This window comes from Eubalaena glacialis, chromosome 7, assembly GCF_028564815.1.
Source record: "Eubalaena glacialis isolate mEubGla1 chromosome 7, mEubGla1.1.hap2.+ XY, whole genome shotgun sequence".
In the NCBI taxonomy this organism is placed as follows: Eukaryota; Metazoa; Chordata; class Mammalia; order Artiodactyla; family Balaenidae; genus Eubalaena; species Eubalaena glacialis.
In genome coordinates, this window is record NC_083722.1 from 81594834 (window position 1) to 81611358 (window position 16525).

Here is a 16525-nt window from a genome sequence, read left to right on the forward strand (position 1 = left end):
CTTCAGAAAGAAGTCCTAAACTTGACTCTTTAGGGACATGTTGGGGACTCAGGAAATGCAAATTTGTTCAATAGGCCCAGCAAATTGGACCTCTTTTGGCACAGATCACCCCCTGCAGACAGAACAAGAACAGACAAGGCTAATATTTTTAAGAAATGAAATTGGCTAGTCAGTTTGCAAAACAAGACTGGGAGGAAGGGCAGGGAAAATGGGGACGCCTAGTTTATGTTATCGTTTAGAAAAGAAGATGACCCTATCACGTAAGAAAAGGCCATTGGGTAACACCAATTTTAACACTACTACCACCCCACCCCCATCTGTCAAAGGGCAGAGTGTCTGAGGTGACAGACTGGCCAAAATGGCTTCTTGGTGCCTCTCCCCTCATCCTGCTACTTATTTCCCTGCAGAGTCATTGCATGTGACCATCTTGACAGCCATGTCTTTGCTTTTGTTTTCAAAGTCCGTTTCAGTCGCTGTGTCTGAGGAAATTCTGCAGTGGCAAGCAGCACCCCCCCACTTGCCAAAGATCCCCCTTTTTTTTAACCAACACTAGCCCTTGTTCTTAACACACGCTCCAGCCATTTGTCTGTTTGATGAGTCTTACCAGCATGTCCAGAGACACCGCAGGTGGGCCCAAGCGTTAGCAGAGAGGCCTGTCACGCGACATAACACTCCACACTCACCCCCAGGCAGCCCCAGCGTGAACTTTTTCTGGAAGATAATTATAGAAGGAAACTCCTGCCAACCTTTGGCCTGAAAGTCAGGGAATGACGGAGGAGGGAAGGACAGCAGCTCATTGGTGGTCCTTTACCATTTGCAGAAATAATGAAAGCGTATTTGGCCCTGACCACATGGCACCCGAGGCTCTTTGGAAAGCAATAATAAGCAGGTGCAAAATTCCGAAAATGGGAGTATAAGGCATTTTGCATGCCTTCTTGCAGACCTGCTTTGGAATAAAGTGAAAGCACTCAGGGACTGCCTGACTGCAGGGCCCAGATGTGTAGTGTGGTCTGGGCAGGCAGCCCTTTCAGATTTGCTGCTTCGTCCTGAGGAGGTGGCCACTGTCATCTCGAGTGTGTCCATGGATGGGACAGGGTGAGGCGGGTGACCCTCCCCGAGGTGTAGCAGCTGAGGGTGAGTGTTGGCAAAGCCCACCTGTTAGGAACTGGAGTGGCCCGAAGCCTGATGTGAAAGTACCACAGGCTTCGTAAACCGGGATGTGGAAGCAAAACTGGAACCAAATGCCAACTGTAAATTGTATCTTATAACTTATTAAATACAACGTTTGCTCCATAAGCTCCCCAGGTGTTCTTGGATGGTGTCCTTTGGTAAATGGTTTGAGTCTCTGACCGGCTCTCCCAAACCCTGGCCGAAAGAACGCAGGCTAAGCAACTTGTCTTAACAGGGAGCCTCGCCTCTTTTTTGCGGGGGGGACGTTCTGTTTCTCCACAGGCCCCAGTGGGAATTTATCAGGGTGAGGGGTCCTGGCACCAACACAGCCTCCCGGAGAGGTTTGCTAGGGTTTGCCCTGGTTAAGAGTCCCAGATATGAAACCCACTGAGGGGAAGGCTATGGTTTTAAAAAAAAAAAGTGAGAGAGAGAGTCTTTTTCCTGATGACCTGGGAAACCCTTGTTATAGGGAAGCAGTATCACCTGTCATCCCATCGCCCTTGGACAGCAGGGTTTGGAATTGGTGGTGCTGCCTTCCCTCCATCTCTGCCTCTGTTCCTCCTTTCTGTTCGGGAAGCTTCTCCTTGCTGCGTGCTTAGAACACACTTAGCCTTTGCCTCCTCTTGCCCTACAGCAGTGCTGTGACATGATTTTATGGTGATGACACTAACTCAGGTGCTGCAGTGACATGTTTGCAGTCCCAAAGCTCACTTGGGGCAGACCCTGGGCCCCCTGTCTTTTTGTCCCCAGAGTGGAAGCTCTACCTCCCTGCTTATCCCACTGTGGGAGCAGGAGTACAAAAGGAAGGGGACCCAGGAGCCGCCCCCCCAGGCAAGCCCCTGGCAGTTGCCATGGTGACGGGAAGTCTGTTCTGGACCCCCAGCCTTGTACTGGGGGTGAGCGGTGGACAGAAAGGCAGGGAAGGAAGACTCTAGATCTTTCTGTGTGTTTCTTCCTGACACCTGGCTGTTGATGAAGGATGGCAATTTGTGTTCCTCTGAGAGGTGGGAGGAGGGTTGGAGAAAAGGAGGTTCCTCCTGCCCGTCCTTCTGAAGGGAGCACCTTATCTGTGGGCCTGCACCGTGAATGTCTGGTCCTGGACCCCAGGAGGCCCGTGGGCTTTGGGGAATGCAGGCTCTGCCCGGTGGGTCTGGACAGGCAACAGTTGGCTGAGTTTGCCCAAAGAAGAAAACAGGGGCCCAGCTTGAAGCCCGGTGGTTTCTGGGGAGACCGCATTTGTAAGCTAACAGCTGGACTTTGGCATCAGGTAGTCTAGGACTTAAGTCCTGGCTCGGCTGCTCACTGGCTATGTGGCCTTGAGGAGGTTGCTTCACCTCTCAGAATGTGCCCCCCTTGGGGTGGTTGTGAGGGTCACATGAAATCCCGCTGGGAGCTGTGAGAGTGTTGGCCACTGCTCTCTATGATCAAACCCTGCCAGGTGATGTGCCTCCTCCACGGGCCGCTTGTTAGCACCTGGGGCTGCACCCTGTGGTCCCCCGACAGTTACATCAAAGACGTCTCAGAGTGAAATTTGTGCATCTCTCTACTGGTCAGTGTCTAGAACCACAGGGCAACTGTTATCTGCACCTGGACTTGCTGCTATGGGAACCGGCTGTTGTTTGTGCAGACACATTGAAAACTGAAACTTGACCCTGGACCAGCTGGGTGCCAGGCCCTTTCTGACTTTCACTGGCTGACTTTGCCCCTTTCCCACCAAGGGTTGGCTGGACCATCACTCTTTTGGTGGCTGATGGAGGTTAGGCAGACAGCAGCTGCCAGCTGCCCTGCAGAGATCCCCAAACCAGAGGAGGCCTGCCCCCTTCCAAGCCCAGACACCCTCCTCTTCCTCATCCAATTTCCCTCTGCAACCCAATGAAGCACTCATCAGCAGTGCTGCCAAGAAGGAAACATTTTATTAACGTGTCCCTTTGTTTCCAGTGCATTTGTAAACACGTAGACCCTTGACCATGTGTCTAGTCTTAAGACTTCAAAGGGGCCTTGAAAGCCACATTTTGATGAGTTTGGTGTAAAATGAGTTGGGCATATAGGGATTTAATTTGCCTTGGGAATTGCACAGCCTTAAAAGTTAGCAGAGTAAAGGTTAGTGGCAAAATGAGTGCTCGATCCTTGTCAACCCCCCCAAGTTTGTTTTTTCTTAGATTATTTTTGGCTGCATTGGATCTTTGTTGTTCCGCGCGGGCTTCCTCTAGTTGTGACGAGTGGGGGCTACTACTCTTTGTTGCGGTGCACAGGCTTCTCATTGTGGTGGCTTCTCGTTGCGGAGCACGGGCTCTAGGCGTGTGGGCTTCAGTAGTTGTGGCTCGTGGGCTCTAGAGCGCAGGCTCAGTAGTTGTGGCACACGGGCTTATTTGCTCCGTGGCATGGGGGATCTTCCCGGACCAGGGCTCGAACCCGTGTCCCCTGCGTTGGCAGGTGGATTCTTAACCACTGTGCCACCAGGGAAGTCCAGTTTGTACTTTAAAATGGGGAGCAAGATCGTTAATTTAAGTGCCCTTTGGCCTTAGTGCTCAGCCAAAGGAATGGAATCCTTCCAAGTCTCCATTAACTTGTGGGGGGAAGGGGCTTTGTAATCAGAGTATTTCAACTAATGAAAACTCTCCCAGAAACAGCTTGTTTAGCTAATTTTTTTCTTCTCCTCACAATAGCAAATCATAACTCCAAGAGGGAGTGAAAATGTCACATCGCTCAAGGCAAGCCTGAATCTGATTTTTTCCCTCTGGCTTTGGTCTCAGGATGCTGCCCGAACACTTGGTGGGAGGAATCTTTCTAAACAAAGGGATCCTTTTTGCTTTGTGATAAGGCTTTTGTCTGGGCCCCTGAGTCCACAGGGGACCGGCTCATGTGCAAGGAATTTAGGGTGGCCTACCCCACACCCCTTCATTCTTCCTCTAGAGTTCTCCAAAGCAGGCTGGCAGGAGATGGGGAGTTTACGAGCCTGATTTGTGGCTCACATCCAACGGCCCTGCTTATCTCCCCAGGACAAAGCTCGAAGATGAAAGAATCCCGCAGGCCTTTTATTGCCCACTTTACTCCCTCTGCCGTGACCACCGCCTTCCCTAGGCACCAGGACACCTCTCCCTGTCAGCGTGGACATTCTTAGGGCAAAGCTGATGCTGAACGCTGGTCAGATGATCTCAGAGGAGAGGCAAGTCCTGACAGAGGCACCGAGCCCCGGAAATGCCTGCTTCAGGCCCCGCTAGTAGCAGCAAAGGAACCTAATGTGTGCGAAACGCTCAGAAAGCAGCAGGTCAGATGCTGCAGGTGCAAGTCTGGATTGCGGTCTCCGCTCAGACACCTCAGGCAGTTATCGTCTCTGTGCCTCAGTGGCTTTATCCATAAAATGGGAAGATAATGAGAAAAGCCATTCTAAGATTAACCTCTAGAAAGATCCCACAACACATCCATCTCCCAACTGACTTGGGCAAACCTTCCTTCACCCAGAGCTGCTGGGGGAGGGGATGCCTGAGTTTTGGGGAGACTCAGCTCCCCAGGTCAGAGTGGAAGGGATACCTCACAAAAGGAAGCGTAGTTTGTAGGGAAGCCATTTAGCATGGTGGTTATTAGCACAGGCCAGCGGGTTCAAATCCTGGTCCTGCTGTGACCTCCGACCGATCATTTACCCTCACAGAAAACAGTGCCTCCATTTTTTCTTCAATGAAACGGGGTAATGGGACCTTCCCCATACAGTGCTCTTAGGATTAACCAACAAAATGCACAGAAAGAATATCACTGTATCCAGTACACGGTAAGGATTCACAAAATTACTATTACTCGTGTAAAGTGCTCTGAGCTTAATTCCAGGAGGGGCTACTTTAAAGACACAAGTACTGAGTCCTAGGAAAGGCCCTTGTCGTGGACAGAGCCCCAGGCTGGGGATTAGGGTTGGGCGTCATCGGTGGAAATGGATAGGGTGGGTCCTTGGTGGCCTGGGAGCATGGCCAGAAAGCTGGGAGGAGAGTTAGGTGCACCCGTGCCCCTGCTCGCCTCCTGGCCTCCCCTTGTTTCTGAGCTGCAGTGACCTCTTTTCCCCTTGCACAGGCCTAGGCCAGAGACAGACCTGGGGGCTGCCTCCACACCTTCCCAGGGGTTGTTGGTGGCTTTTAAATGAGTTTTTAAATCTACAGTAAGACAAATGTCCTAAGTAACAATGAGAGGCACTGACTCTTAAGATTATCCGCAAATTTTTACAGGGGATTTTGCCAGGGCTCAGAGAGGGTAGCAATGATCAAGCTGTGTTAAAACCTGGGAAGGCTGAATTAAAACCTGGGGTCTGAAGCTGCTCACAGGGGCCTGGCACAGGGTGGGCGCCCGCAGACAAGGGAACAGAATCTGAAGGCGGCTCTCCTTGTGGGCGGTTGGCTGTCCTTGTGCCAACTGGAAGGCAACATTTCGGGGGTCGCCTCTCTGCACCCTCCCACTCCCCTCCCTTCTGGGGTAGCCTGTCCACTGGGCAGGAGGACAGCCGCCTGGGCTGTTGTCACTGCAGTGACCACCAGGGGCCGCCTTGGACACTCAAACTGCAGCGGGGGGCAGCCCTGGTGGTGGGGAAGGCACAGGATCTCCGAAGCCCCAAGGAGGGGGACACCCACCTCTGCCCTCTTCGTGCTCCGAACCCCTGGGCTTACCAGTCTGTGGGTGGGGGCGGTCTGGGCCAGAGAGGCTTTCTTGAGTTCTGGCACCAGACCCCGCCACCGTTTCACCCCAGGGTCTTGCCACCCCCAGCCCCCTAACTCTTGACTTTTCCTCCCTCCATCCTTACCGAGCCTACCTTGCAGCAAGAGAGTTGCCATGAACCAGTGTTCATGGTTCAGTTCTCAATCAAAGGATACCTCCTCCAGGAAGACTTCCCAGACCATCCCCCAAATTCCCTGCCTGCCCCTCTATCCACCTGGTTAGGCATCTGTCTCTCCGGTACTGAGAAACGTTGAGGGCAGGAAGCCTGTGGGCTCTGTCCCTTCTCATCTCCCTGGCTGTGTGTCTGGCACAGGGTCAAGAGCAAGTGAATGTTTGCTGAATGAATAAACAAGAGCATACCCAGCAGAGTGGAAAGGCAAGTGGCCCCAGGGCACTGTGGGTAACCTCTCTCACTGGTACTCACCCCAGAGGGTCCTGGTCAAGAAGGCAGAGGGTGTGAGGATCCAGAAGGCTGACTTCATGGTGCTGCTGGGGTGACTGGTGGGTCCTCCTCTGCCCCGCCCTGCCTGTACCTCTCTCACGATACTTGTCACATCCCGTGGGAGAGCCTGTAACAGAGATGTGGGCTTTGGAGTCAATCCCAGTGCGACCATTTAATGTTGCTGAGCATCACTTTTCTCACCTGGAAAAGTGACATAAGAGAGCCTATTAGTGGGACTTCCCTGGTGGTCCAGTGGCTAAGACTCTGCACTCCCAATGCAGGGTGCCCGGGGTTCAATCCCTGGTCGGGGAACTAGATCCCACATGCTGCAACTAAGACCTGGCACAGCCAAATAAATAAATATTTTAAAAAGAGAGAGCCTACTAGTCGTTGAGTGAAGTCACTCAGTGAAGCCCCCAGCTCAGGGCCCAGCACAGAGTGGGTGCCACCACACACCAGTAGTGTGCCCTGGGGCACATCATTTCTCCAGGCCTTCATTTCCCCACCTGAAAAGGAGGCTCTGAGAACCCCAGTAATCACGCAGGTGGTTTAAGACACACGGAGTGCAGCCTAGCAGCTGACGCCTAGCAGCTAACACCTAGCAGGTGCTTGTTAATCATCAGCTGACATTTACAGAGGGCTTCCTCCGTGCCAGGTGCTGTTTGTCTCAAGGTGTTAAACACTGTTATAACGTCATTCTCTGAACACTAAGGGTAGTTCCCACCATCATCTCGCTGTACAGATGAGGCCATGCCGCTGTCAGGTGGCAGAGCTGTGTGTGAGGAGTTGGCCCGGCAACCATGTAACCAGAGCTTCCTGGAGTGGAGACAACCTCTCTTTAGACCCCCTTGGGTGCCTGGCATGTAGTAGGTGTACACTGGGGTTTGCTGAATGGAATAGAGGCTGTGGAAACCCATGCACCACCTGGGATCCTCCGGGTATGAGGGGGAAAGGCCTGGGCCCTGGGTTCCTCTGGGGCAGAACAGGGCCCCCTCCCAGGCACCCTGGGTGGGTGTGGCCTTTGCTCCTTTTTTCAGTCTGGTCTGTCCCACCCACTGCCTGTGTGTGGCCCACAGTGCCCTGAGCAGCCCAGCCTCTCCTCTCCCGCAGGGCCTTGGCAACCCAGCCCTCATTGGCTGCACGTATCCTTGGAGATGAGGCACCAGCAGTGCAAACATAGGCTGCAGAATGTTTCCTCCCTCCCCCGCCCCCTTGCCCTCACTGCCATGAGGGATCTAGTCACCTCCCAGAAGCAAGCCTGCTGGCAGGAGCACATCCGGAAGGAGACTGCCGCCCAGGTCGCCTGGAACATCAGCTGTGGCCACAAGCACCTGAAGGAGGGACCCTTGCCCAGGAAGCGGCTCCAAAAGGCCCCCTTCAGGTCAGTCTGGGAGTGGGGCCATCCCGGGCCACCAGCTCCCCTGACTGCAAGGAGGTACCTGTTGGATGGCCAGAGACCAGGGGGCTCCAGGATCAGCTGTCCAGGGGAGTGGGTGTCCAGGGCCCTCCGCCCAAGGGAGACAGAGTCAGGCAGGCCCGAAGAGCAACTCGGGGGCTAGCAGGCCAGACCAAACCAGGGGGCTTAGGCATGAAGCAGGTCCCCCCACACCCTGCAGCTGCTCTTCCAAGGCATCTCCCTCGATGGCCAAGGCCAGACCTCCTACCTCCGGGAGCAGCATCGGCAGAAGCCGGAGGAGAAGTTTCTGTCCTGGGAGTACAGCAGGCACGTGGGTAAGGGCCACCACCCTCTTGCCATTCCAGGCCTTTACAGGCAGGCCCAGCCTCGTCCCTCATCATATTCCTCTGGCTCACTATTCTCTGAGCAGGACTCCAGGCCTTTGCACGTTCTGGTCTTTCCACCTAGAATGCTCCTCCTGCCCCTCCCTCTGCTGGCTAACTTTCAGATGTCACCTCCTCTGGGAAGTCTTCCAAGAGTCCTCCAGGCAGATTAGTTGAGCCCACCTTTGTGCTCCCGCAGCTTTTTGAGTCTGCACAAGCACTATCACCATTCCTTGAGGATCCATCTGGCCTGGTGAGGCCTTGGGCTTCCAGGGCTTCTTAGTTAATTTTATTAATGCCCTCCCAGCTCCCAGGTTGGGGCTGGCACTCAGTCACTGTGGGATAAATGAGTATGGACTAGGGAATGAGGCCTTGAATTGGAATCAAGAAGTGTGAGTTCAAATCCTGGCTCCACCACTTTCACGTTGTGTGAGCTCAAGCAAGAACCTTAACTTCTCTGGGCCTCAGTTTCCACACCTGAAAACTGGGAACAAATGAGTACCTCCCTTCCTTTGTCACAGGGTTTTGGGGAACTCAGGCAGGAAAAGACCCCGAACAGGAGTTATCCTCAGAAAGCTGCATGAGGTGGGTAGGACACACATTCATTCATTCAGCATATAATCCTGTCGTTCAGAACAGCCAGTAGAGGGAAATCTGGAGCCACTGAATCCCAGCTCTACCCCAAAATGCGTTAGTGAACCAACAGGCACAGAGCGACTCAGGTTGAAATTACCAGGCTGGGTTTGAATTCTGATTTGTTTGTTTGTTCATTCACTCATTCATTCATTCATTCATTCATTCATTAACAAATGTTTATTGAGCACCTGATATATGCTCCTCTTTTTGTCCTGGGGTGTATAGCAGAGAGCAAGACAGACATGGGCCCTCACAGAGAGCCGATGACAGATATATGAAGTAGTGTCAGGCTGTGGTCCGTGCTACAGAGCTGCACTTTTCAATCTTTACCATCACAGGAATTACCTGGGGATCACGTTAAAATGTAGGTTCTGATCCTTCAGTGACGTCAGGGATGGGGTGAGATTCTGCATTTCTAACGAGCTCCCTGACGATGCAGATTCTGCTGGTCCGTGGACCACACTTGAGTATCAAGGCTATAAGAAGAGGTAAATCAGGAGAAAGCGATGGAGGCTGAGGGGCTGCTATGGTAGACAGGGTAGTCAGGGAAGGCCTGCTGGGGTGGGACGTTGAGCAGGGTCCCAGGTCAAATCTCCCCCATCGGATTCTTCTGAGAAGGGCCTGACTCCCTGTGCCCACAGTGCAAGACTCAGTTTAGGCATCACATGGGGCTTCCCTGTTCCTCCTCTCCTGCTCGGCCCACAGGTCCATACCCACTGCCTTTGAAACCACTGCCAGGCATAGGGTCACCAGGTGGAGCAAATTAAAATACAGAATGCCCAGTTGCATTTGCATCTCAGATAAACAGTAATCTTTTAGTGTAAGTATGTACCAAATGTGGCATGGGACATACGTATACTGAAAAAATTATTCATTGTTTATCTGAAATTCAAATGTAATTGGGCATCCTACATTTTATCCAGCAACCCAAGCATTGGAGTCAGGGGAACTGATTCTGGCTGCCCCCTGGGTACAAGGGCAGTGCTGGGTTCAGGGCAAAGTTCAGTTTTCCCCCATAGTGTTCTGTTTAAACCCACAGTTGCTCCCAGAATCTCTGGAATATTCTGTAAGCGTCTGGCCTCATGCCCCTAACCCAACCGGTTCAGAAGCCAGATGGGGAACAGATGACAGACCTTCCGCTGACCACTTCTCCCCTCCCCAAACAGATACAGACAGGAGCTGTGTCTTCCCAGTGGGTGCAGATAGCCACAGAAGAGGGGTTGAAGGCATTGTCTGGGCCCCAGCTAGGTCAGCCCCAAGTGCCTTTTATGCATAGAAAGCACCAGTCTGGTGCCTGGCACATAGTAAATGCTCAAGAAATGGTAACTGGTATTATTATTATTATTATTAATTCAACAGGCAGGATTTTCAGCCAACGGGCATTTGGGGAGCTAGTTCAGCCTTGGACAGGACCCTGGAGGTGTTTACCGTGGAGCATTGGGATGGGTGGGGAATCACTAGACAAGGGGAGAAATGTGATGAGGGGTAAGTGAGCTTGGGGTTGGGATGGGATCGAAATAGTTAACAATTAGCATAACCTGCATGCCACCAATCAGGGCAGATCCTGGCCATGGAGCCAAAGCAGGGTCTCAAGATGCCCATGCTTTGCCAGGCATACCGTTTAGTTACTGGATCCTAAGAAGGAATGGGGGGCCTAGGGTAGGGATCAGGGACCACAAGGGGCAGCGCTGTTGCTAACTGCGCAGAAGCATTTCACTGTTCTAGCAGCTGGAGCAGCTGTGGCACTGTGTTGTGTTGGGCTAGGGGTGGGCTGGCAGGAGGAGTGGTGGCCCCAGCACCGGGCCCTTGTTGTGTTCCAGGGGAATCCATGAAGGACACCAGGGCTCCAGCTTATGCCAGGTTCCAGCCCATCACAAAGAGCTTTTACATCAAAAGTAGCATCTTCCATGTCCCACGGCGAACAGACCAGCGGATGTGAATTTGCTGGGGGTTCAGAAGCTGTTCCTTCCTTTTCCTGTGATCTGTCTGGACCCTGAAGAGCAGAGACACTGCCAGCCCCACCCTCCCTCTGTTCTGTTCAGCTCTGCCAAGCGGGGAGAGGCACGAGTCCTACACTAAGGTGGGCACATGTCTGGGATTCAGGGGGGCCCGCCTGCTGCGTCTTGTCTGCCCTCAGGGACCTCAGCTCCTTGCAGAGCTCCTCACCCCCACCATCACCATCACCAGCACAGGTCACTCTCCTGGGGGAAGCAGTGGAACCTCCAAGTGCTCCAGCAGCAGACCTGGGGCAGGGGAGGGGCATCTCTAAGTTCTTAAGGTGCTAAGGGGAAGGAGGGGGATATCTCCCTGTCCTTACTCTCTACATCCTGTTGAAGGGACCCATAGCAGAACTGCTCAGTCCCAGGGTATCCCAGAGTTTAGGGAGGAAGTCGTTTCCAAGTTTACTCTCTCCTTCTCACACCTCCAAGAACCTGCACAGGTCAGGGTTGCCTCACTGCTATAACAAACAGCCCCTAAATCCCAGTTGCTCAAACTTACTAAAAAAAATAAAGATGTATTTTTTACAGCACAGTGCAATCTGATGTTCAGCAGGCCACCTGCCACATGCTGATCTGGGGACCCAGGCTTCTCCCATCTGGTGGCTCTGCCATCTCCTAGGGCCTCAGAGTCCTTCCCTGAGTCCTCTACACCCAGCTAGGGGATGAGGGAGGAGAGACAGAGGGCCTGGAGAGAATATGTCTACCCTTGACCACCTTGGCCTGGAGCTGACAAAAGGTCACTTCCTGTCACATCCTATTGGTGAGAACAAATCACATGACTTCTAGATGTGAGAAGGCTGGGAGTGTTGTGTGACCAGGTGGCCAGGAAGAAGAAGAGAAAGGGTCCCCAAACATCTAACCCATCTCTGCCACAGAGCCCGATGTGCCCTGCGGCTGCTCTGGGGGTGGATTTGAGCTTGGCCACCACCCTAAACTCACAAGTCCCCTCCTGTATGAGTTTGCTAGGACTGCCATAACAAACGACCACAAACTGGGTGACTTAAAATAACAGAAATTTGTCTCACAGATCTGAAAATTAGAAGCCTAAAAATCATGCTCCCTCTGAAACCTGCAGGGAAACCCTTCCTGGCCTCTTCCTGGCTCCTGGAGGTTTGCTGGCAATCCTTGGCATTCCCTGGCTTGCAGCTGCATAACTCAGTCTCTGTCTTGGTCATCACATGGCCCCTGTGTCTCTGTCTTCACGTGGCCATCTTTTTTTTTTTTAATTTATTTATTTAATTTATTTATTTTTGGCTGTGTTGGGTCTTAGTTGCTGCGCGTGGGCTTTCTCTAGTTGTGGCGAGCAGGGGCTGCTCTTCGTTGTGGTGCATGGGCTTCTCATTGCGGTGGCTTCTCTTGTTGCGGAGCACGGGATCTAGGTGCACGGGCTTCAGTAGTTGCAGCACATAGGCTCAGTAGTTGTGGCTCGCGGGCTCTAGAGCACAGGCTCAGTAGTTGTGGCGCACGGGCTTAGTTCCTCTGCAGCATGTGGGATCTTCCCGGACCAGGGCTCGAACCCGTGTCCCCTGCATTGGCAGGCGGATTCTTAACCACTGTGCCACCAGGGAAGCCTATGTGGCCATCTTCTTATAAGGACACCAGTCATATTGGATTAGGGGCTCACCCTACTCCAGTATGTCCTCATTTTAACTAATTACATCTACTATAACCCTATTTCCAAATAAGGTCACATTCTGAGGTACTGGTGATTAGAACGTCAGCGTATTTTTTTTGAGGGGACACAGTTCAGCTCATAACCCCTCCCTTCTGATAGCTAAACCTTGGTTACTGGGGCCATCTTGAAGGACCTTCCTCTTTCCTTGCATTCCCTCCCAGAATCCCAGACATGTCAAATGTTTGTGGCTGGCGTCCTATCCATTGTTGGTGCACACAGCATCTCATTGCTTACAAGGCCTCTGGCATGGAGGGAGCCCAAGGATTCACCCTGTTACCAACCAGGGATCCTGGCCTCCTTAATCGATAGAAATTGATCAGAGTCCAGACAAGAAATTCAGGCAAGGCTTTATTGGGGCACCTGCTGCAGCAGGGGGAGTGAGAACAAACAACATGTTCCTTGCCTGCTGGCTCACTCCCTGAGGGGGGGCGAGCTTTTTCCTTATATGAGGTGAGGGTAGGGGTGTGTCCAGGGGTCAGGCGGGAGGGGTGGCTTAGGTGTTTTGCCCACCCCTTACGTGGTGTTGTGTGCAGGGGGCATGCGCAGTACCCTGCTTTTGCTCCTGACCCCCTACTTTTGCTCCAGGCTCTTCAAAAGGTGCAGTTGGGGTTTTTGGTCTTTTGTATCTTTTGGGCCCAGAATTTGCCCTAACTGTGCATGCACGCAGTTATTTTAGTCCCATACAGTTTCTTTGTACTTTGTTGCTGGAGGAGAGGTGTGTCCAGGTGCAAGCCCTGCAGCACTGCAGCAAAGGGCCCCAGATCCAGCCTGTCTCAGCCCTGCGCACAGCCCTTTGTGAAACCAAAATGCTCATGGGCCCACCCTGCTTAATCAGGGCACTGTGGTACCCTTCTACTCCACTCGTTCAAAGAGCAGCCCCTCAGTCTGGCCAAAGAAAGAATGAGGCAAACCAACAGCTCTGTGAGGACCACTTTCAGAGGAACTTTCTAGGTCTCTCCAGGTTTTCCCCTTAGCCTGAAACGTCACAAAGGAGCTAGTAGTTTTAAAACTGCAAATTGAACTAAGTTGCCTGCGTTTCCCTTATCAACTTTGGGGAAGTTCTTGAGTGGGAAAGAGCAAGAGGCAGAGAGCGTGAACAAGGCTGTGTGTACATGTGATTCTGGGGAACTTGCACTGCAGCCTTGCACCCTAGAGGCAGGTGCTTGACAAATACCTGCCGAATGTAATCAACCAGATAGCCCACTGGGTTCTTCGGGGTCATTTGACTGAATGCAACAAACCTTGATCTGATAGCTCCCAGGGGCCAGGTCTAGGCTGGGCCCCTGGGGCAGAGGGGGCAAATCTTCTTGGAGCTCACGGCACAGAGTGAGAAGGGCTGTGATGCGGGAAGACGGGCACCTTTGGAGCACAGAGGGGACGCCTAAGCCAGCATGGGGTGTCAGGGTAGGCCTCCTGAGGGGCATCACCATTATTTCTGTCATTAAATGAAACAATGCTCAGAAAATGCCTAGCAAATGGCTGGCTCTATATATGTGAATTATATTAATTGTTATTATGATGATCTCTATCAGCAGCAAGTCTGCAAAGCTGCTTAGAAGAGGACAGGCTGCTACCAGGGCAGCTTTTCGCAGCTGGGATTTTGCAAATAAATTAAGTCTTTTGGAACATGATTTGAGTGATGTTTTCAGTTCTCCCAAGGATGATACCACATTGCTAGCACCATTCTAGAAGCATGGGGAAAAGGTTGATTCATAACAAGCAATGGATGTTCCAGGTTGTTAGGGCTTAATACTTCTGGGGAATTTATTTATTTACGTATTTAGTGAGCACCTCTATGATATTTGCTACATGCAGGCCTTATTCTAAACCCACGCTGTCCAGTTCCATAGTCATGAGCTACATGTATCCACTGAGCATTTGAAATGTGTCTCATCCAAATAGAGATGTGCTGTAAGTATAAAAGACACACTGGGTTTCAGAAATTTAGTATAATAAAAAATGTAAACTAGCTCATTAATAATTTTTATAATGAATCACATGTTGAAATGACCAAACTTGGATATATTTGGTTAAATCAAGGATCGACAAACTTTCTCTGTAAAGGACTAGGTAGTGAGTATTTTCAGCTTTGTGGGCCATCCAGTCTCAAGCAAATACTCAACTCTGCTGTTGCAGTGTAAAAGCAGCCATGGCTGGTACATAAACAAATGGGTGTGGCTATGTTCCAATAAAACTTCATTTAAAAAAACAGGTGGTGGGCTAGATTTGACCCATTGCCTGTAGTTTGCTGACCCCCTATGTTAAATAAAATACATTATTAAAATTAGTTTTACTTGTTTCTTTTTGCTTTTTAATTAATTAATTTATTTTTTGGCCGTGCAGCACGGCTTGCTGAACCTGGGCCACGGCAGTGAAACCACCAAGTCCTAACCACTGGACTGCCAGGAAATTCCCTCTTTTTGCTTTTTTAATGTGGCTACTAGAAAATTTCAAATTACAAATTGGCTCACATGCTATTCCTATCGCACAGGGCCAATCTAGGTGTTTTACAAGTATTAACTCGGAGGGATAGCTCTGTTGCCCTGGGAGAGGGGTGCCTTTGTGTGTGTGTGTGTGTAGGGGAGATGTGTGAATTCTGATGACAACCTAAAGAAAGCATGTGGAGTTGGTGCCTTGGCCTGGCTTCCACACTCCTGAGTATGGAGTCCAAGGGCAGGCGGGTAGCTGCTTCCTGGGGGTATCTGGACCTGTGCCCTCTCTCTAGGTTCATCGTTTGACTAAAGCGAAGTTCCCGGCAAGACCACTAGGTGGTGGTGTTGGACCACAGGGTACCATGGTTGGACCACTGGAAAGCTGCATTTTCTGCTTGGCTCTGCCATGCATTTGTTGTGTGGCCTTGGATCTCAATTTCCTCACCTGTAATATGGGGTTACACTAGACTAGTGAAAACATTAACTTTGGGGGCATACTGACTTGATTTGACTTCTGACTCCACCAGGGCCACATTATGACTTTTGTGGGTCCTAGTGCACTTTTGCCTTCACGAATCCCTTCTTCCATAAAAAATAGTAAAAATTATATTTTACAACAACACTGGTATAAAGACAGTTATGTTAATATTATATACTAAAACTTTGTCTTCAACCTAAATTTTTATTTTTTTCCTTCTTATCCTGAAAGAAATTAAAACATTTCCGTGGCCCCTAAAAGTGTTGTGCCCCTAGGCCCTGCGCCTACTCTGCCTCATGGAGGGAGGTGCCACCTCCACTACTCACCAGCTGTGTGACCATGGGCAAGTTGTTTAACTTCTCTGGGCCTGAGTTTCCTCATTTCTAAAATGGAGATGACAACAGAGCCCACCTTTTTAGTGCTGTTGTTGGTATTTAGTAGATAGTGTATACCATTCCTTCTTAAAACACAGCCTGGCACAGAGCAAGCTTTAGCAAATGGCAGCTGCTGTCATTATTATTATTACTACTATCTTTAAAGACATCTTCAACTTAACCTCTATGAAACTATTAAAGTAACTCAAGCAGGAATCTCAAAATAAGTGAGTTGGAAAAATAAAATGAAACTTCCAGGGCATTTGATGGGGAAAGTAAAAGAGTTTCCTAGAGAAGAGAGGGTCAGCAGAAGGACTTTTTGCAAATAACTAACACATTTTCTCCTGCCATCAGGGAACTCATAGGAGGTAAGAACACGGGCTTGTTAACAATCAGCGGAAACCTGGGCCAGCTGGGGACTATACGCCAGGTGGGCTGACCCTCGGGTAAGGGGCGGGCATGCGTGCGTGTGCGTGTGGGCATGCGTGCGTGTGCGTGTGGGCATGCGTGCGTGTGCGTGTGGGCGAGAGAAACCGGAGCGTTTGTCTTAGAGAAGGGACGTTTGCATGGAGTTTTGGAGGCTGTGATAGCCCTAGACCCACAAAGAGAGGGACATTGTGTTCGCAGGTTAGAGGGGCAAAGAGGGGAGGGCAGTTTAGGCAGAAGGCACAGCACTGCAAATACCTGAGGTAGGAGGGTGGAGGGCAAGTTCAAGGAGTCACAGTGAGGTTTACCTTTAGCTGGATTTTAAGGTTTTAGTTCTTGTGTCTCTGGTGCCATCCTATTTTATTTTTTATTCATTTGTTTGTTTGTTTATTTTTTGCTGCATGTTGCTGTGTGTGGG